Source organism: Zalophus californianus, chromosome 9 (genome assembly GCF_009762305.2).
Source record: "Zalophus californianus isolate mZalCal1 chromosome 9, mZalCal1.pri.v2, whole genome shotgun sequence".
Lineage (NCBI taxonomy): Eukaryota > Metazoa > Chordata > Mammalia > Carnivora > Otariidae > Zalophus > Zalophus californianus.
The window spans coordinates 137,458,725-137,480,354 of NC_045603.1; the positions used below are offsets into that span (position 1 = coordinate 137,458,725).

General features: G+C 50.3%; 2 long non-coding RNA genes across 2 annotated transcripts; one reads left to right on the forward strand and one right to left on the reverse strand.

Annotated features, from left to right (window-relative positions):
• Nucleotides 1–1,179: 1,179 nt before the first annotated feature.
• On the reverse strand, nt 1,180–12,945 carry LOC113921270. The gene is made up of 3 exons (XR_003519620.1): nt 12,664–12,945; nt 3,362–3,481; nt 1,180–1,607 (listed from the first exon to the last, which is right to left on the reverse strand). It is a non-coding gene; the product is annotated as an uncharacterized LOC113921270 (long non-coding RNA).
• A 174-nt stretch (nt 12,946–13,119) lies between these two features.
• On the forward strand, nt 13,120–20,378 carry LOC113923078. Its single transcript, XR_003520162.1, has 2 exons — nt 13,120–13,426; nt 20,096–20,378. It is a non-coding gene; the product is annotated as an uncharacterized LOC113923078 (long non-coding RNA).
• Nucleotides 20,379–21,630: the final 1,252 nt, after the last annotated feature.

Genomic DNA, 21,630 nt, shown 5'->3' on the forward strand with positions numbered 1-21,630 from the left:
CCGTTAATGTGATAGTCAGTGTGTTGGTGGAGGAGAAATCACCCCTTTATAGAAGAATAAGGCAATATCAGAAGCAGATATGTTTTCCTCAAGGGACTGCTTTTGTACAAGCATGTTTTAATTTCTCCCGAGAGCGCCTTCCCTGTGGCCCACTGGCCCACTGCCCATGTAAGTCTGGGCCGATCAGATTCGTGTCTTGGATGTGGTGGTCATATGGGACCTTTCTTCGTGGTGGAGACTAAGTAAAGTGTGGATCAGCACCCCGCACATGTGAGGACTCAGATATCCGGTGCTATTTCAGCTTTCTCTCCAAAGATAGAAGGTAAGTCTGAGATTTTGTCCACCCTCCCAGACCTTCTACACACCCAGAGGTCTTGTAAGAACAATGACATGTCCACCGTCTTCAATACCAGGGGAAGAAAAAAGTGAAAGATCTGGAAAATATGGATATTGCAGTATGCCTGCTCAAGGAGTCCTGCAAGAGTCCTACTTGGGGCCAAATCAGAGAGTCACCCGTTAAGAAAGGAGCTGCATGAAGGACACAAAAATTGCTTCTCTGAAAATTTCCAGCCTCAGGTCAGAGTTGGATGGCTCCTGGGGCTGAGTGGGCAAGGTCTGGGGCTGGGTGTGCACGGCTTTGCTCAGCTCCCAGAACATGCCGCGTGCGTTCTGCGCTTCAGACAGCAGAGGGGAGCACTCGCCTGAGCTCAGCTTCCGTCCCCAGAGAGGAGAACGCTCACGCAAACCCTAGCTGCTTCTGTGGGAGGGTGTCCTGTTTTGCGTGTCCTGAATTTCTCCCTCGTTCGCTCCTTCTCTCCCTGCTTCCGCACCTGCCCTTTTTCTTATAAGGGCAGTCCTCTGACAAGCTCACCGGGAAATGCCCGCGTGCGTGTGTGTGGGGACAAGAACACCGGGCCAGGCGCTCACACCGCGATGGCACGAGCTTTAGTGGGACAACAGCTTCTGGGTTGGCTCCCGAACACCGGTCAAGACACTTCGGGCCTTAGATGAAAGTAGTTCTTAGGGCTTGTGTTTCCTGCCCACATTTCTTGGATTCTCCATTCTCCTGGTAAAGGGTTTTCCTGGACAGTCATCACCAGGCACAAGGAGACCCAGAGCCACCCCCCCCCACGTGCACAACCCCCTGTGACCGCAGTTGGAAAGTGACACCCATGTGGCCACTCCAGGGTCCCCGACGTGGCGGACGGCAGGTGTGCTTAGTGCCTGGTCCCTCACGTCTCCGTGGGTGGGAAGGGAGCTGGGTGCCGGGTGCTGTTCCCAGCTCTGTGGCCCAGAGCAAGATATTTATTTCTCCGTGTCCCAGCTGTTCCCCCCCACCCCAACCAAATTTAAAATCACGTTGATAGTACGTCTGTCCTGGCGCTCTGAGGAGTGTATGACCGTGGCTTCGGGCATATAGGGAGTGCTCAATTTTGTTGTTACTCCTATGACCGATTTCAGGTATTTTTTTACCTCTCTGTCTTGTGAAAAGCAGATTGGAATTAGTGCACGAATAATCCCTCACTTCTTCCTCCTGCATCATTCAAACCAAGTGATGAGAACCGTCATGCTCACTTGATCTCCTGGGGGTCTCCTGATCAAGGCATCTAAGAATAAGAAATGCCTTCTTAATTATACTTCTACTTGACTTGAAATTATGCCCCATATGAAGGTATTTTATAATAAAATCCTATTGAGAGCAACAGATTTCTAAAAACGTGGTTAGATGGGATATCCCAATTCTGTCCAGCATGGCGGTCACTGGCCACGGGGGACCATGGGGTACTTGAAATGTGGCCCTTCCGAACCGAGAGGAGTGGTTCGCGGAAAACACACCTGGATTTAAAGACTCAGTATGACAGGAAGAACGTAATTATCTCATTGATAGGTTTTGTTTCAGTTACATATTGAAATGATATTTTAGCTATCTTGTGATACATAATGCATTATTAAAATGACTTTCATCTGTTTACCTTTTTACCTTTTTTGGTTTCTTTTAGGTTTTTAAAGTGCTTTTGGGGCACCTGGTTGGAACACACGACTCTTGATCGTGGGGTTGTGAGTTCAAGCCCCACATTGGGTGTAGAGATGACTTAAAAAAAAAAAGTCCTTTCAAAAATCTAAAACTCCCAATGAGGCTTGTGTGTATTTCTAGTGGACAGGAAGCTCCTAAGTAATTTTGCCCTGACAGAAAACTCTAAGTGTCATTTGTTATGTTATTTTTCTTAAAAGCGCAACATGCGAACAGAGGGAAATATATTCAGAGTCCCGTCCCTGGAGCGGGTTTGGAAAGAGGTCCACTCAGTAATTCACTGAGCTGCCTTTCTCATCGCCATTTCTGTCAGTTTTGTGACCCCTGAATAATTTGTCTTTACTGAAATGTGACAAGTAAAGGCTTTTTCCTTTTCTCCTCTGCTTTCTCAGAAAAGCTGGGTCTTAATGTGAATTATCAGTAAATCCATCAAACGTGGACAAAGGAGGGTGCGTATTCTATTTGCAGGATTTCACATCTCTGATCCCATGCCCAGCTCCCCCTGGTGGGGCCCGCTCCTCACTCACCCCCCCACACCCCCTGGCACCCCGCCCCCCCGGCGCCCAGTTCCCCCCGGCACCCCACTACCCCCGCGCAGGGTAGGTGCTGAGGATGGACCCCCAGCGCATGTCCTACTCAGAACCCACTTCCTCCGGCCTCGTTCCTTCGGGTCCATTTTGTTGACAAATTCGGGCATTTACTCCTTAAACAAATACGCTGCATTGCGGGCTGAAAAACACCACAACACTCCACCCCCGCCTTAAAATGTCAGAAAATGTGCATGGTTCATAAAAATTCATTCTCATGTCAGGAAGTTTCCCCTCCTCTTTCTCAGTGTGATGAAATCAGTGGTGAGAGATGGTATTGTACTAATTTCGTGTCTGCTACACGCGTTACATTTTAATTAGGTCTGTGGCCGCGCGGCTCTTGGTTTATTACGGACCGCAGATCGCGGTGACGTCCGGGCTGACTGCCTTTCCCCGCCCCGACGTGTCCCCCCGGCTCCACTCGTGCTGTCTCCCTGTTCCTTACATTCTGCCATGCTGCATGTGTAGGATTCTAGAAAGCGTTTTATGATACACAGGGCCGGAAAGGCATCGCTTACCCAGTAAATACTGGGTAGTTACTCATTTTTTATTTAGAAATCATTTTGCTGGGAAGACCTTTACTTCCATGCATGCAGTGGATCCTCAGTTCTGTTGAGACAAATTCACCGACTCCTCCTGTGTTCCCATTTTTTTTTTAAACGGCTCCCATATTTCTAGGTGTACGCAGAACCTACACGGTCTGGCTGGATCGTGTTACATTGGCTCCAGCATGAGCACTGACCTGGCCGTCTGTGAAGTGCTGCTTATCGTTGATCAGGCCTGAGCTGGCTACGAAGATGACCGAGACACAAGAGCGATCCTGCCTGCCAGGGGTTCTTCAGTTACGGGACACAGTTCAGACCTAAAGAAACAAGGAGATTCTTGTTTTCAAACGGTGGAAGCCACCAGAATAAGAGAGCGGCCTGGAGGCGCGAAGGCCTCCTGCTGTCCGCCTGCCGTGGCCCGGCCATGGGACTCAGCTTTCTGAGTCAGCTTCCTCGTGTAGAAGACGGGGAAGGGTGGCACTTTTGGGGTAGGATGGTTGTGAGGACTTAGATGGTGATATCGGAAAAGACCACGCTGTCAACCACACAGCAGGATGCAAGACTGCCCTACTTTTATTACTCCCATCAACAGATAATTCAAGTCCCCAACCCTGGGATGGTCAGCTGTCCACAGGCTTTGTCGGGAAGACGTCAACATTGCAAATCTAGGGGTGATGGCACGCGACGTGGTAGAAGTGCCTGCATCCATGAGCATTCCCAGAATCTTTCTCTCCCGGGTCCCCACGACCACACGGCGCTGACAAATCTTGAGAATACAATGCAGATGTGCCAGGACTAGCAAAGAAATGCCTTTATTTGTTGGTTTCAGGCTCCTCACGTGTGGTCCGTTGCTGCAGAGGGTCTCCTGACAGCCAAGGGTCTTGAGCGTGGGGTCCTTACGGAGGGGAGTGTGGGAGAGGTCGGAGGGGTGATGGGGACGCACTCTGACAGCTGCACGGAGGCGGGGGTCTGGTGCCGCTCAGGGGCCAGGGGAGGGCGGGTCTGGAGTGGAATCTCAGGCTCCTTCTGCCTCGGTGCCCTCTACTCAAACGCTTCCCTGACTCCTGCCCGCCACAAGCACCGCCGTCTCCCTCGCAGGTGAACATACACAAGCACCGCCAGCTGGCCATTGTCAGCCTGGAAAAAATAACGTCCCAGTTTGATGTGGATGAAACCGAAGAGTGTTGTTTATTAATTTAATAATAATTTATTAATTTAAATAGACTTTGTTTTTTAGAGCATTTTTTAGATTCACAGCGAAACTGAAGAGAAGGTGAAGAAATGCCTGCCCCCCTGCCCCACCCACGCACAGCCAACCCCGCTCTCAACGTCCCCACCAGATGGTGCATTTGTCACAATCGATGAGCCCGCATTGTCACTTCATCACCATCCGGACTTCGTAGTTTATTTCAGGGTCACTCTTGGTGCCACGCGTCTGTGGGTTTGGACAGATGTGCGATGACAGGAGCCCACCCTTACAGCATCACACAGAGTGGTTTCACTCCCTTAGAAATCCCCTGAGCTCTGCTGAGTCATCCCTCAATAATTAGCTACAGATTTTTATCCTGAATTCTATAACTGGATTCTCAGTTGGACATTTTCCCTGTTGAAACCTTAAGGTAATTTCTCGGCGATGTTGCCGTGACTATAATTATCAGCACACAAAGGCAAGCCCCGTGTTTCAATTTCTAAACGGTTTATCAGAACATAGCCCTTCTTCGAAGTTAGCATTGCACCCCGTAGAAATATGTTCCTCTGTCCCCCAGATGGCCCGCGATTCCTGACGGTTGCTTGGTGGAATTTAAGGCCAATTTCGAGGTGCACAGCACTAGGAGTGGTATAATTTGATACTATAATAAATCCTACTCTCTAGGACAAAAGCGTCGCCATGCTGCAGGTCGCATTTGGAGTTCCCGAAATTTGCACCCAGGCCCTCCCAGCCATGCGGAGGAAGCACCGGGGTCTCACCTCTGCGTCCTGCCAGGAATTGCTGTCCTGTGACCCATGCCCCCCACGCCATTCTCACCACGGGGGGATCCCCTTGGGCTTTAGGCTTGAAGGAAGGGGTACATAAACAGTTAGCATTTTTAGTGTATGGGCAATAGTTTCTAGCTGACTTCTGGTTATGTTCTCCTTCTTATACTCGACAAGAACACCTCTCAGGTAATGCTCAAGATTGTCCTGTTTTCCCGCGGCCCCCCACCCCCCACTTTTTCCTTAGCCTGTCTTCCAGTGAATTAAAAGTTCTGATTTATTTCCGGGGCCTTTAAAAAAAAGCTCCCTGAAAAGCAAATACTATTTGTAGTGGTGACAGGCAATTAGCAAACCATTTAGATTTATTATAAAGCACCAGGGAAAGTGGTGTTTTATTTTGCTTTTACAGGAGTGTTGAAAATTCGCTTGCACATAATGGGCTGAGATTGCCTCCCTCCCGCAGACCAGCTCTTGGTCCAACGTGCGAGGTGGCAAGTCCCCACAGCTGGGACATCTCCCTGCGACCTGTCTCCTTACATCCAGCCTTTTTGGCTCTACGTATAAAACTGTGTTCAAATGAGAGATGACACATCGGTTCCCAGCACTGGGTTTGAATCTGACCGAGTAGCGGCTTATGAGAGCACCTGGGAGGAAGGCGTACTCCAGCTTTTGGAGACGAATAGGCCGAGGCTCCCACGGGAGCATCAGAGAGGCCTGGATGTGGGGCCAGGGTGACCTGCTGCCCACACCCCTTCCTTCTCCGTCCCGGATTCTCTGTTTCCTGCCAATAGAACGAATGTCCTTGCATTCACTTCCGACTCTCCCACTGTATCTTCCTCCAAAATGTCACTGCTCATCTTTCATTCCCAGACCACTTGGGATGAAAACAATTCGCTCTCTGCTGAGACACTTCCCACGTTTGTGGTCTCACCGAGAACATAGAGCCAACTCACGGTCAACGGCAGAGCGAAACCTGTAATTACTTTCCCCAAATCACCTCCTTCTCTTAAGCTAGAAAATACCCTCATGTTCTTGCAGCACTAGTGTTGCCCCCCAAGGAACCTATTTTATAGACACACCTGTGGACACATATACACATGCACACATGTCTATTTACACGTATGTGCACAAACATACATACGCACGCATGAGAGCTAACAGGTGTAGCCAAGTCTTCAGCATATGAATGCCATTGTATGTTGTGTGAAACCTCACTGGCAAAAAAATATCACTAATACTAATAACTAGTAGCTATCTTATCCTAACAATATGATTAACAACTATTATTTATTTATTATTTTACTGTACTCTTTATTATTTTATTATTATTTATTTATTATTACAGTCATATCAATAATAGCTCTGCTATTACAATAACTATGTTATTTGCAACAACATAGCATCGGTAACTATGTTATCACAGTAACTGTGGGGTCCCTGGTGTCTCCCGTACTAGAGCATATTTTTAGCAATTATTGTAACAGCGCTGCTAATCCCCTGAGCATCTTTCTGTGGTGTGTGTTCTACTGGATGCCTGCAAGCCCTCGGCATCCGCTCAGCATCCGTGACGTGGGCAGGAACATTGCTGTCCCAGGCGAGGACAACATGTCACACTAACCCCCCCAGGGGGGACCAGCCTCGCCCCCGTGGCATGGGGCCACTGTGCCTCCCCCCCGCAACACTGACATCGTCCACTCTGCCTAACATGTGGCCTTGCTTGGGAGCCAGGTTCCTGCTCGGGAACCACCTCCCCGATCCTAACGCACGTGAGATGCCGTGTGTCTGACGAAGAGCCTGCAGATGTGCTGTGTTAGAGAGCTCAAACCCTCCCACCGAGCTAGTTAGCAAAGACTTTGGAGCTGGTGTCCCGCCCTGCCTTCCTCCAAAGGCCACTGAAAATTTCTGTAAGTTCCAATAGTTTGGCATCAAATCACAGCTCCTAAACTGCCTCTGACATTAAGATGTGGCGTACTGGGGCCCCCCAGGGGGCTCCGTCGGATGGGCATCTGGCTCTTGGTTTCAGCTCAGGCTGTGATCTCAGGGTCCTGGGATCAAGCCCGCGGTGGGCACTCTGCTCAAGATTCTCTCTCCTCCCCTCCCCCTCTCAAATAAATAAATCAATAAAATCTTTAAAATAAACCACATAGTATACAAGTGCTTTAGGCAGTATCTGTTCTGATGTTTTGTGAATATACAGCAATCGTGCAGCCCGTGGGCCTCATATTTCGTGGGGGAGAAATTAGAATGTCATGACAGCAACGCGGCATGGATGTAGATGGCGTCCGCTGTGTATCCGCGGGTTTGTAGGGCTTCCCCGAGGATTGTACGAAGAGCCTTTAACGACTGGCAAATGAACAGATTCAAGGTATGAGCAGCACAATCTCAACTATGCTAGATTATGAATGCACATTTTCTTTTTAAAACAGGACTGGAAACTACCCAAACGGTCATACCCAATAACAGTTATCATCTGTGGGCCTTGGGCTTTTGAGTGATCACTGTATCTGATAGTTTGGTACATGCACCAAATTTTCTGGAGTGGGCAGGTGCTTCTGTTACCATGAAAAAAAAAAAAAAAGAGAGAGAGATGTATATAAGTTGAGAAAGACCACACTGGTTATTCAGTGATGTTCCACCACGTGTCGTATCAGGAGGGATGTTCTGGAAGGTTCTGTGGTCTCTGCTCCAGCCCGTTTTGTGCTGGTATTTGTGCTGATCACCTCGTAAAGCTTCTTTCTGGAAACCACGCGGCATATCTGGCTCCAGCCTTATGCCGAAATCTCCGCTCTCTTTTGTCAATTCTGGCATAAAAGGAGTGAGCACAAGGACAGACACTGCAGGAAATGTTTCCTGAGGTGGTTTTTCACGACCATTAATTTTCCACTTGCCTCAGATTTTCCTTTGACTTCAGGAAATTTGGTTTTTATTGTCCTCCTAGGAGGCCGGAGGGCACGGGGTATTCATACCCTCGCTTTCCCCCAGACTCTTATTTAAATTTAGATTATGACCACATGAAAAATTTGTTGGGAGAAGTAATCAGCGGGGCCATATGTTAGAGTTTCAAAAATCACCCTAATTTCCATTTGACTCACATCATAAAAATCACCCTCCCATTCAATCCGACTATTAGAAGGTGTTTTAGATGAGTGATGTGGTGAACGCCCGTAATAGTAAGGCCTTGGTCTTCCAGAGCGCCATTAATCTTTGTCTTGCTCACACTTCAGGCACACACACACACACACACGCACACAAGTGGAAGCCAAACCATCAGAAAGAAAGCTCTTAAGAAGAGTACATAAACGTGTGAAGAAGACTGTCCATTTTGTTTCTACTTACTGAGATGCACAGCGCCGTGGTGGAGGCCCGAGGGGGGTGGGCAGCCCCCACCTCCCCGTCCTGCCCTGCCCTGCCCTGTGCTGCAGCCCCGGAGGCCCCAAGGGGCTGGCCCTCGCTCCAGGAGAAGCAGAGCTGGCCCCAGGACGGCGAGGTTCTCTCTGAGTCTCCAGGGTCCACAAACCAGCCCCCGTTTTGACCTTTATGTTTCTAGTGGGTTCTGCTGTGGCGTTGGGTCATTCTCTCTACGGCCCACCCAGGTCGCCTAAAAGGATGCTTCGTTGCCAGTCAGGTGATGTTGAGAAGCAGACCGTTTAACAGCGATTCCTATCGAATTTGAGTATCCCTCGCAGGTTTGAGCGGCCTGCGTGCGGGACTGCGATATCTTTGGAAGGAGACGATGCACGACTCGCGTGTGCTTGGGGGAAGGCCACCGGCATGATCTCCAGTTTGCTTCAAAACCCACGCACGTTCCATCGTGCTGTGTGCTTGCACACTGCCGGCACCCGCGTGTCCCCTCCCCGGACATCCATTCCTGTCACTGGCTTCTGTCACCCATCCTGTGAGGACCCATTGGCATCGCTCTGTCTGCTTGTAGGCACCCAGACAGCCAGGGAAGGGCATTTTGTTCACTGCCAGGGACCTGCTGCGGATCCTGTGTGAATGTTCTGTGATAACTCAGCAGCATCTGCAGTTGGGTATTGCGTAGACTCTGCCCATTTAGAAAACCGGCTCCGTGAAAACCGGTCAGAGTTGTGAAAATCCATCATGCTGGAGAAATGCCTTCAACAGAGAAAGACTTCATTCTTTCCAGTTTCATTTTCTGACTTTGGTTATTAAACTTCAAATGACTCCATGGAATTCCACACCTCGTCGGTGTAGGTGTGTGCTTCCCACAGAAAGGATGGACCGCCTAGGTGAGAACTGACCAGAAGTCACACCTCAGGTCTCACTGGTCAGTGGGCTGGTGTTAGTTTCTGTGACCACATCAATCCCAAAGGGTGGAGGTGGTTCAGTCCTTAGGGCCCCCAGCGCCAGAGTGGCTGGCTCGCCCAGCAAGCCCCATTTTGAATTGAACACTTGCATGGATTTGCAAGGGGACTGGGAGCTCAGCTCTGAGGTCTTGCAGCAAAATTGCCAGTAATTGGTGTACATTTGCATTTACCACTCCCCTGCAAACAAAGACAGGTGTGGCAGGCCCATGTGGCCATAAATAAGAGGACAGCCCTCAGCCCAGCCAGCGGGGACCAAGCCCAGAACCCCAGGACCTTCCGTGCCACCCCACAAGGCTAGAATATTGCTTATGTCTCTCTGCTTGGACAGGCTCAGCCTGCAGTCTGCATCTTCCCCCAAGTGCAGAGAAAGCTCACACATCTGGCCATATGATACCTTGCTAGCCGCCCAACTTGTGAGATTTGGCTTTCTGTGGAGCACAGGGAGATTCCTCCCCTCACGGTGGAATTTTTACGGCTTTAATTATTACTTGCAGACAGCATGGGAAATCTTCCTTCCAGTAAGATAAACAAACAAACAAACAAAAAAACCCAAAATGGTTTCATTTCTTTTCAAGAGAAACCCTACTGTGTTCTGAAGTGAACATCTTTTACTGAGAAAAGCCTTAATTTTAAATAAAGAAAATCAGGGTGGTTTCTTTTTTTTTTTTTTTTTAAGAGCCTTGGAAAACATTTAAAAACTTGCATATATACATACTAGCACATGCTATTTGGAAACGTTAAGAATTTCGCGTGTGTTCTTCTGCTAAGGATTTGCTGCGTTTGTGGCCCTACAGGAGATCGCAGGAGTGTGGCCAAAATAATGCCACATTCTGGGAGAGCGTGAAGCGTTCTGGGATTCACATGATACCGCCGTTTTTCTTGGTGTTCTGAATAAAATACAAATTAAGATAAAAATATCCTTGGAACACTTTGAAGTCCAAGTACCAGTTGTGCATAAGCTTTCCATTAACACACTTTCAAAACCCTCAACATGCATTCTGTTGCCACCTAACGTTTTACTAATATTTAGAAATACGCTCACAGTGGGAATTTGCAAATGTTCTCCCCAGAACTTGGGTAAACTGTATTAACATAATTCCAAATCCGATTGCTTTTATGTGGTGAGAGAGAGAAAGCAGTGTTGCTATTTTCAGTCATGAATTTGAGATGAAAAAGAGAACACTGAGGGAAACAGTGAAGATATTTATAAAATAACGATAGATTCACGAATAGCTTCATGCTCAGGGTGGCGCTCTCTGGCCACACACTGTCCAAACAGCACTTCTCCAAATTACCTTTTGAAAGCTTGTTATGCAAATTTTCAAATACCCCAAAGCAGAAAGAAGAGTGTCATGCATCCTCCTGTACCATCACCGAATCTCAACAAATATCCACGTTTTGCTACATTTGCTTTGTTTTTCTGTTTTTCTGGATTTTTTTTCCTTATGGAATTATTTTAATGCAATTTTCATGGAGGGTCATTTCAACCCTACATACTTCTCTCTGCGTCTTTGAATAATGAGGATATTCTCCAACAACGTCATTAACATACACAACACAGTTAAGGATGCTTTTCGGTGTTGTTGAACGCCCCATCCACAATCAGGCATTCCCTGTTGTCTCAGCTCTCCCGTATTGCAGTTGATTTCTTTGGGTCCGGGTCCGAACAAGGTCCGTGTATTGGCAAGGGTTCTCTGAATCTAGAGCTTTGCCTTCCCTCATGCCCCTGACTTTTTCTTCCTGCCTCTGACTTGAAGAATGCCCCGTGTGCTGGTTAATTGTATGTGTCATCTTGACTGGGTCATGGGGTGCTCAGATATCTGGTCAAACATTATTCTGGGTGTGTCTGTGAGGGGGTTTTTGGAAGAGATTAACATTTAAATCAGTGGACTTGAGGAAAGCAGATTATCCCCCCACCATGTGGGTGGGCCCCATCTAATCAGGTGAAGGCCACAATAGACCAGAAAGACCTACCTTCCCAAGCAAGAGGGAACTCTGCCAGCAGGCAGTCTTTGGACTTGAACTGTAACACTGGCTTTTCCTTGGGTCTCCAGCCTGCTGTCTGGCCTTGCAGATTTTAGGCTTTTCAGACTCTGCAATTACATGGGCCAGTCTCTTAAAGGAACACACACGTCCTATTGGTTCTGTTCTCTGGAGAACACCCATGCATCTGCAATCTAGAGGTGTCTTTTTGCTTCCTTGGGGTGCCTTTTGTGAACCTCTGTCCCCCATATTTCCCATCAGTGGCAGCTAGCTCCAGAGCTGCTAGGTCCAGTGCAGTAGGCACTAACTATGCGTAGCTATCTAAACTTAAATGAACCGAAGTAAGATAAAATATATTCAGCTCTTCAGCCTCACTAGCCACACTTCAACAGCTTAATAGCCACCTGTTTCTCGTGGCTGCCCCACTGGAGAGCACAAATACGGACCATTTCCATCACTGCAGAAAGCTATATGGGACACTGCTTTTTTAGGAGCCTGGATGTGTTCACAGCCAGCATTTTAGCAGGAATATTTCATAGGCTATGCATAATGTGGCCTTGAATGCTTTCTTATTGTCTCTACTTCCCATGGTTTTCTTACATGAGCTCTAGAATCGAACACTCTCTGAGCCGTTTGTCTTAGTTTGTTGGGGCTGTTGTAACAGGGTATCACAGATGGGGGGGGGGCTTAAATAAACGGCATTTGTTCCCCAGAGCTCCGGAGGCTGGAGGTCCTAGCTCAAGGCGCCAGCAGATCTGGGGTCTGGTGAGAGCCGCTTCCTGGCTCATAGCCGGTGTCTTCTTGCTGCGTCCGGCTTGGTGGAGGGGCGAGGGGGCTCCCTGGGGTCTCTCTTACAAGGGCGCTAGTCCCACCATGGGGGCTGCACCCCCATATGGCCTCGTCCCCTCCCGCTGAACCCCGCTCCTAAGACCTTCCCCTTGAGGGCTTCCACACATGAATTTTGGGGAACACAGCATTCAGACCGTTGTTCCGCTTCCTACCTAAACGACTAGTTTATGGAGTACTTTACCTCAACCCGTCTATTCTTCTCTAAACTAAAATGCCTCTGGCAAACGCGGGCGGTTCTGTCTTCCCCGGTGCAGGGGACTGCGTCGTTCCTGCTGCCACACGGCAGCTTCCCGGATCCCCCTCGTGTGTGGGGGCTTCTCCGCCCTGACGAGACGCCACCCAGACTCTGAGATTCCCCGCCGCACCTTGTATTTACGGCTGTGCTGGTTGTTGAAGTCACCGGGAAATGCACGACGACGCCGAGGAGCTCAGAAGCTAGCGGGGAGAGTGCTATTGCTGACCGTGGTGCGCGTGGGCCGCACGCCCACACACGCGCAGCACCGTCGTCCCGTTCGACCTGGCTCCCCGACCACAGGAGCGCATACTGCGCTGGCCCGCTGTCAAACCGGCCTGTCGGCCATTCCAGACGCCCGCAATTTCTAAATCCAGCTCTCTGGTGTCAGATCATCTCCCCCCTCTCAATTTCATTCAGATCCTGCTTTCTCCAAAAGTCGTTACCCTTTGTGTCCCTTTGCATTAGTTTCCTGGGGCTACATCACCCGGGGGACTTAGAACCCCAGAACTCTATTGTCTCACCGTTCTAGAGGTCCGGAGCCCTAAATTGTGATGTCAGCGGGGTTGGTTCCCTCTGGAGACTTCAGGGTAGTGCCTGATCCAGACCCCTCTCCCACCTCTGGTAGTGGGGCCGGTGACCCGGGGAGCTCCCGGGCTTGTGGACACAGCGCTCCGACTTCTGACTCTGTTGACACATGGTCTTCTCCCAGGGGCATGTCTTAGCTGAAATTTCCTGCTCTTACAAGGACATCCTCATGTTGGCTTAGGGTCCACCCCACTTCACTGATCACATATGCAAAGACCCCAGTTCCAAACAAGGTCACATTCCAGGGACCCAGAGTTTGGGCTTGAAAATACCATTGTGGGAAGATAGTTCAAGGCCCCATGTTTCTGGTGAGTATTCCTCACAGCTCCTATAAGAAAAATAGCAGGTCACAGAGCGCTTCCTTCATGGAGCAGTGCTCTGAGCTTGTGTGTGTATTTTTGTTTTTTACAATTCTATTTATTTATTTGAGAGAGAGAGAGCATGAACGGGGAGTGGGGGGCAGAGGGAGAAGGAGAAGCAGACTCCCGGCTGAGCAGGGAGCCCAACGTGGGGCTCGATCCCAGGATCCTGGGAACGTGACCTGAGCTGAAATAAAGGGGCAGACGCTTCACCGACTGAGCCCCCCAGGCGCCCCCGCCTTGCATGCCATTAGGCTCTTTCCGTCTGTGACCATCTGCCCAGCAGAAACACCTAGCGTCAGGGCTGCATGGACAGCGCCCCCTGCCCCCCCACCCCAGGTACCCGCCACACCTGGCCTGGGACAGCCAGCTGGTCAGCGTGACCTCCCGCGCCCACTGTTTCTATCTGTGCCTGCGATGGGCTGCGTCCTCACAGAGCGATTTCATCATGTCTCTGTCATTTCCCCGGCAATTTATCCGTACGAACTCGTGGCGTTGTCAGACTAGCTTAATTTCTGTGCTTGGTGGATAATTTATAATTATACATGGATTGTGCCAAATTCCCCCAGAAGGAAGCAGACGTCCTGTCTTACAGCAGCACGCTGATGTGGCCCAGAGTGGACATTTCTATTTACTTCTCAACTCGGACAGGAGGCTGTTAATGCTAACGTTACATGTCCAGGCTTTTCACTTTAACTCAAACTATTTCCAGCACGGGTTTTTCTAAGGGCTCTTGGGGGCTCGCTGCCTTGCGCCACACTTGTTAACTGGGGTGGTTAACGGACAGCGTAGTGATTCTTTTTCACCCAAAGGCATCTTCCCTGGACCATGGGCACGATAGCTCAGGATGTGGGGTGTGGATCTGAGATGCAGAAGCAGGCGTTACCCTGCAGAGAGAGTGTTTGAATTGCTGGTTGAAGCAGAGGAGCTGGTGGGAGCCGCAGGGCCTGGCCTGGAGACGGGGAGACCGTTCCCAGCAGCCTCCGTCCCAGCCTACCCCGGGCAGGAGCTGTGTCCGCAGTGCCCCTGCTGCTGGCTGACTTGCCCTGTGCCCTTGCCGGGGCGCCCTGGGGAGCAGGCAGCAGGGCGTGGTCAGGTCAGGGGTACCTGCGGCCGCTTTGTAAGAACCTATTAATGCCACAGCAACAAAATAGATACCTTCCCCCCAAAATAAGCTGAGCATGCATTTGGCTGATCACCTTACACAGTCTTCTTACCCTGACCCACACCTAGAATGCACTGTGTCTCTCCCTGATGCCCTTGAGGGTGACCAGAGACCTGGGAGGTGCCAGGGTGGCCGGTGGCTGGGCCAGGCCTCCTCTGAGTTGTGGCTGCAGGTGGCCTGCCGGTGGCCCCGTCCATGCCTGCACCTCCTGCCCGTGGAGCCTCTCTGCAGCTGCTCTGTTGGGTCATGGCGGGGTTGGTGGCCCTCGCCCAGGCTCCCATACATGCTTGTCAGCTGCAGTGGGACGGATGGTGTGTCCGTCTGGAAACTCAGAATGTGACCTTATTTGGAATAAGGGCCTGTGCAGATGAGATCATCCTGGATCCTAAATCCAGGGACAGGTGTCCTTAAAGGAGGCAGAAAAGGAGAGGACACGGGGAGACACAGAGGAGAAGCCACGTGGGATGAAGGCAGGGAGGGAGGTGACGTGCCTAGAAGCCGAGGGTCGCCTGGGGCCACCAGGAGCCGGGAGGGAGGCCAGGAATGGAGTCTCCCTGGAGCCTTCAGAAGGAACCAGCCCCACGGGCGTCTGGATTTAGGCCCCCAGCAGCATGAGAGGGCCAGGTCTGTGGTGCCCAGTGACAGCTGCCCCAGAAACACACGCAGCAGCTTAAACCAATGCCCTGTCCAGCCCACACCCCAGCGAGCTCTCCCCAGATCACCCAGCACCATGCCCTTCATTATTTAGGTAAACAAACAGATTCAAGGAACATCTCGGGAAACATCCTCTTTCACTTGAAGGCCATGGGACATGAAATCACACCATTAGAGAGTCATTCCTTAGGCTTTAACAAGCATAGTACTTCTGTGCGGGGGGGATAATACCCTGAGTCCGCAACATTGTAGGGAGAGTTAGATTTGAATTCACTGACAAGAGACTCCTGCGCTCTGTGAGAGCCCTTGGTGCCCTGGGGCAGTAGAGACCATCGGTGTGGGGCAGGCGTGAGAACAGGCCGGCAGCCCTCAGGGCCCCGACCAAGCGTTCATCCAGCCCATGGATCAAGGTGGTTTATGCAGCCAGTCACCTGGAGGGTTGAGGTCATGACGCCTCTTAGCACAGAAAACAGCAGGTGCCGCCGGAATGGTATTTACATAGGCTTTGCTACCCGCTGGGAGCTGGTGCAGGAGTCTGCGCGAAGCACTTCACCCTCCCGGCGCCCGTGGGGCGGACTTCATCACTTTAGGGACCGGGACACTAGGGCACATTGGGTGCATCCTCTCCAGGACCACGGAGCGTGGAGGTGGCAGAGCAGGGACCGGGCTGGTCTGCCGTGGTCTCGGAGTACAAGACCGACGGCACGGAAACAAGGTGATGTTTGTGTCCAAGGCTCCCTCCTGCTTGTCCCTCCCTGCCTGAGATTCGGGGGCTGGCAGGATGATGGAAGGGACCGCTAGAGACAGTGCGCGGGGGTGCGGGGAGTGCCAGGCAGACCCTGACGACAGAGCGTCGGATTCAGCGCGGACAAACCGTGTGGCCCGCAGCGCGCAGAAGCTGCCTGCCCGGGGCGGAGCATCCGCGAGCACCGCCGACCATCGCCACTGACGCCGTCCTGCCACTGAGGCAGCAGGGAAAATGTGCACTTCTCTGATGTTTTTAGTGGTTATTTATTTCCCCAGAACATTAAGGGGGGGGTGAAAAAATATAGAAATTTAAGAGTATTACAGCTCACATTATTTTAAATTTAAATATTGTATTTATACCCGAACGAGAATTTATTATAGTTTTACCTTCTTGGTTTTAATGGAAACAAAGTCATCCCCAGTGTTTCCAAAATTGGCTTCTTTGCTTGCCTCGTTTTCAAAAAAGAATTGTGAATTAAACCTGGAGATAGTGATGGAAAGGATGCTAGGTGAATTTAAAACTTTACCAAAAGATATGAATATTGAAAATAAATGAAAAGGAAAGAAATGGGAAATGTATGAATCATCAGATTATCGTACCAATTATTATGGGAAAGTGGATATCACATCAACATTTATGGGCTAATACGCCTCTATTTCAAATGGAGAAATGCAGAATTAAACAAACTGTCTTCGGATTTTGAATTTTTAGCTAAAAATAAGTTATTTTACATGAGAATATCTGCTTTTCAAACAGCAGTCTCTGTCTTGGCTCTGAAAACCCCGAAAATTCAAGTCCTGGAAAAATTTTGTCTGAAATAGTTGATTTTCCGCAGCTCAAGTTGTCAATAATGGGTAATATGAATCTGGCACCGTGTTTGGATCCGGCAAAAGTCTTTTGTGAGTTTTGCTTCCTGAAATTTGAAACAAGTTGAGAATATTTTTAACAGTATGACTTACAATGGTGTGTCGCAAAAAATGTTTTAATAAATTGAAGTGAATTAAAAAAAGATGTTAAGGTTGATACTTGGTCCAAAGAGATTACCAAACATGGTGATCCTGTCAACTGAAGACAGGATAAGCAGAGGGTAGATTTTGAAAATACTATTGATTATCTTGCTTCCATTCATGTCAAGAAAGTAAAATTATAATAAATTTTGCTTCCGGTGTAAATACAAATCATTTAAACTTAAAACAATGCTGTGAAATTGAATATACCTACTTTCCAATTTTTCTAAATTTTTCAAGGAACTTATTGATCTGGAAAAAAAACTTAGCCGTTGAAAAAACTAATGAGACATGTACGTGGGGGTTCATGCCTTTCCTTTTGACTCAGCTCAGCACAGTTGGTTCTTGTCTTGATTTAAAATTTTGGTTTATTTTTTGTTCGTCATGAACTTTTCTGCATGAATGTTGATATTTTAAAATATTGGATGAAAATGTTAATTACCTTAATGACCAAGGGTTTTGGGGCCCCAGGGTGTTGCTGCCGAGTCTCCAGCTTGTCCCCTTGTGGCTGGACACTGGGGTCTAGTTAATTTGACCAGGAGATAGGTGTCTGAGACAGAGCGATTTTGGCTTGATCTGATCAATCGAGACGTGCATTTTTGAAATATCCCAGACGTTTGGGAAATTTGCAGCGTCTGGGGAATGAGGAACCTGTCCATCTGGAAGGGCATGAGGCAGGCGAAATCCCTTCCTCCTCTCTTTCCGTCTCCTTCACCGAGAACAGCTCTGGTTGTGAGAAATGATGGAGGGGGCGCGGTCAGGAGGACGTGCTGAGGAGTCTGATGATTCCCTTGCACAGATCCTGCCCTCTCTCGGGATCTTCTGGGCGCACCCTTCCTGTGGGCCGAGCGGACAGAGGCCAAGCCAATGTCAGAAATCTTCCCCAGCCCGTCTTGGATTTTCAACATGGACAGACTTATAAACTGTGTCAGCAAGGCGAGGGGACAGAAATGACACCCCAGCCAGGAGACATTTGCTAATTCCTAGAATGTCTTCTTCACCTTCAACGGCCACCAGCAAGTGTTCTGGGCGATGAATGTGCTGGATGACTGGGTTGTAGCCCATCCGGGAAGTGCTCGCTCCTGGGGGGGTCTGTCCCCCACTTCCCGTGGTGAGGGCATCCCTCGCTCACCCTGAGCCGAGAACCCGAGAACCTGAGGGGAAATCGAGGCCCAAGATCATGGCCCCTACTTAGCGTTTAGGACAAGGGGAACTGAGTCTCTGCTCCCAAACCTTAAGGGTCATACATTCTGTGTGGGGTGGAGAGCTTCCACAGGGGATCCAGCTTGCTTCTATTTTTACACAATTAAATTAACACGACTAGAAAAAAAGAAACATAATATAAACGCTTCAGCTTTGGAACAAATAATATTCAGTTTGAAAACTACGAATTTGAGCGGGAAATAGGGCTAGTCCTGGAATCTTGGTTCAGTAACACCCTCTGACAGTAAACCAGTGTCATGAGCTAAAAATAGCACCAATGATTGCCTGGTTTCTGGAAGCTTCTCCGGAGACGGGCAGTTGCGGCACAGGGAGCTCCACTCAAAGGGAAGGGAGCCGGCGATGAGCACGTGGCTGGTTTGCTTCCGTTCTTTCTGTGTTGGTGGGTGTCCTGGGAAGATATTCTCACCTCAAGTTCTTGGAGGCTGGTTAAGGAGGAGGATCTCCTTTCTCTCCTGTGCTCCATTAACCGCTTTCTGCAGAGGGGCTGGTGGGTGCCATCCAAACACACACGGCGAGCTGACCATGGAGGGAGCCGTCAGGACGGCCAGGGGGCCGTTGGAGGGACACCCCCTTTCCGGAAAGAAAAAGTTGCGTTTCTTCACGTAGACCGGTTTCAGAAAGGGCCTTCTTTGGATTTCTTTTCTTTAGTGCGGGGCCTGATGCAGAGAGTATAACCCAGTTTCGGCAGAACGTTTAGGGCTGCGTGGGGATTAGCTGCGTTTGCTCATTCGACAGAAGGGCCTCCTGGAATGGTCCAGGCTGGCCGCCCTTAACCTCATGAACGTTGTTGTCATTGTTAGAATTTTAATGAGAGTCTGGCCTCATTTCTCATTGTCTGGTAGGAAATGCGGAAAATTGACCAGGGAGGATTCATGCTGCTCCTCTGGATCATTAAAAAATATGATTTCTCTTACGCAGCCATTGGCTTCTTTCTTGGCAAGGAGAAGTGTGCAACGACCCTGACTCGTAAAGGATTCTGGTCCTTGTGATTTATGCACCGTAGGTTGTAGACCTGAGTGACGTGTTCTTTCTTTCTTTCTTTTTTAACAGATGTTTGTACAGTTTCTCATGGTTTGTAAAGCCTCTTCGTACATATTTTGTTTGATCCTCAGAGAAACCCTATGAGGTGGGCAAATGACATGGAGGCTCTTTGGACAGAGCTGCAGGTGCAAAGTCGCCTCCCAGGTGCTGTGATGCACTGATCTTCCCAAAATTTGTGTGCGAAGCCCTACCTCCCAGCATGGCTGTATCTGGAGATGGGGCCTCTACAGAAATAATTCCGGTTGAATGCGGGCATAAGGGTATCTACACTGTCAAAACCGCCAAATACCATTGGCCATCGGTGGCCATAGGTTGGCTTCTCCTGAAACAGATGCTGAGCTTGGGACCCACAGCCGTGGTGGTGGCAGGGTGCAGCCCAGGGGGGGCCTCCTGGCGGTGCAGTCCTGGCCACAGCTTGCCCCGGTGGGGACTCTGGGGTGACGCCGTCGGTCAGGGTTTTTGTGTGTGGCTGGGGTCCTGGCCACCTGACCCTGTGACCCCGAAAGAGCTCACTGCTGACCCCACTCTCTGCAGCTGGCAGCATCTGGGAGGCACGTCTCACGTCCACCACATGGGAAACAGGTGGCCTTGTCTGGGTGGCACCCAGGAGCCTCATGCCCCTCGCTCTGGCACCCCACCTCTGCAGGGTCCTTGGACACAGGTGGACCCCCCGAGGAGGGCCGTTGTCTTCCCCCCGCCCAGGACACAGCCTCCGGTCAGGCTGACTCATGTCACAAGAGGCTCTGGCAGGTAGTTCATTACGGTGTTTCTCTTTCCAGCAGATCCGTTTTTCTCTAGTGGCTTCCTGAAGATAACACCTAAGCCCATGGAAACGTCAGAATGCCCAGAAGTAACCGTCTCTGCAGCAGACCAAAACGAAGACCAGATTTCATGGCAGACGAGACTTCCCCATCTCACCTCAGAGCCCGGTGACGGTCCGTGGCTGCTCTCAGTGGAGTGGAGATGCTGCTGTAGCGGGTGTCCTAACCGGTGGGGGAGGTGGGAAGGATGAAGATCCAGGAGACTGGAGTTTGCTCAGTTAATAGATGCACCAAGAACCTATGTTTTGATCCTCTGACCCGTATGTTCCTAAGTGGACTGAATTTGCACAAAGGGAAAGGATTGCAATTAACGTTCACTGAGGACACATGGTGCTTTGTTTCAGATGCTTTGTAGGATCTCCTTTAGTCCTGACTCTCTTGATGCCAAGGCGAGATGGGGGGAAACTGCTCGGGCTCACAAGGTAGGGGGCGGAGTGGGGTGCACGCCCAGGTCCCCTGGGCTTTCCCATCTCTCCGAGTCACACGGCAGGGGGCAGTTTAGAGAGTCTGCCCTGCGTGATGAGGTGCCTTCCCGGGGGCTTTGCTCCCCTGTCCTGGTGTGACTGACACTGTGGTGAAGCCGCTGGACTTCCCTCTCCTCTGTCCACAAGGCCACTTTGGCTTCACATGGGGGTAGTTTTCTTTTCCTTGCACGATGGACAAAAGCTGTGTCTTTGTGATTTCCTTTCTATTTTTGTGCTTCTCCAATGGCCAGGTAGGAGCCTCTGAGCACGCCGACGGTAGGTGCAATCAGACGCACAATTAGACTGTGATTCACATTATGTAAAAGATTCATCACGCCGATTGATGCAAAATGACACGCCATCCCGCCTGCCGGTGATTGCCGAACACTTCAGTCTCCGTGGTTTGGCTGTAATCACGGTTAGGCAAATGCCCTTCCAAGATGTCATCATGGGCAGTGTGCACGTGTGTGCGCGCGTGCGTGCGTGTGCGCGCATGTGTGCGCATGTACATGTGTGCGTGTGTGCACGTGTGTGCGCGCGCGTGCCACGTGGGAGTTTAAATTTCCCATTGCACTGGTATCTGTACAATTCCCAGAATCTGCCTGCTACTTTGATGTGATCTGAGAGTTTCAGCCGATTCTAACCCATGTCTCCGGGCGGGTTAGATCGGCTTGTGGCCCTGACGGCTAGCTCCTCCCAGAAGGGTCCTGGCATGGACTCCTCTGCTCTGGCCCCTCATCTGTCCCCCTCCCGCCCTCAGGCCTTCCTGCTGGCCGGGGCCTCCCGCTGGGCTGGGTTTCAGCTGACGGGGCGTGCAGGCCCCCGAGGCAGGAGTCTTGTTGCGGATGTGGCCTTATAACTCACGTTGGAAACATACAGGACAAGCGACCATTCATTGTCCCCACCGGGGACCTAGGTGCTCGTCTGTCCGAGCGCGCGCGGCCGCGTTTGCCGGAAGTCCAGTGGCAGAGCGCGCGCGGCCGCGTTTGCCGGAAGTCCAGTGGCAGAGCGCGCGCGGCCGCGTTTGCC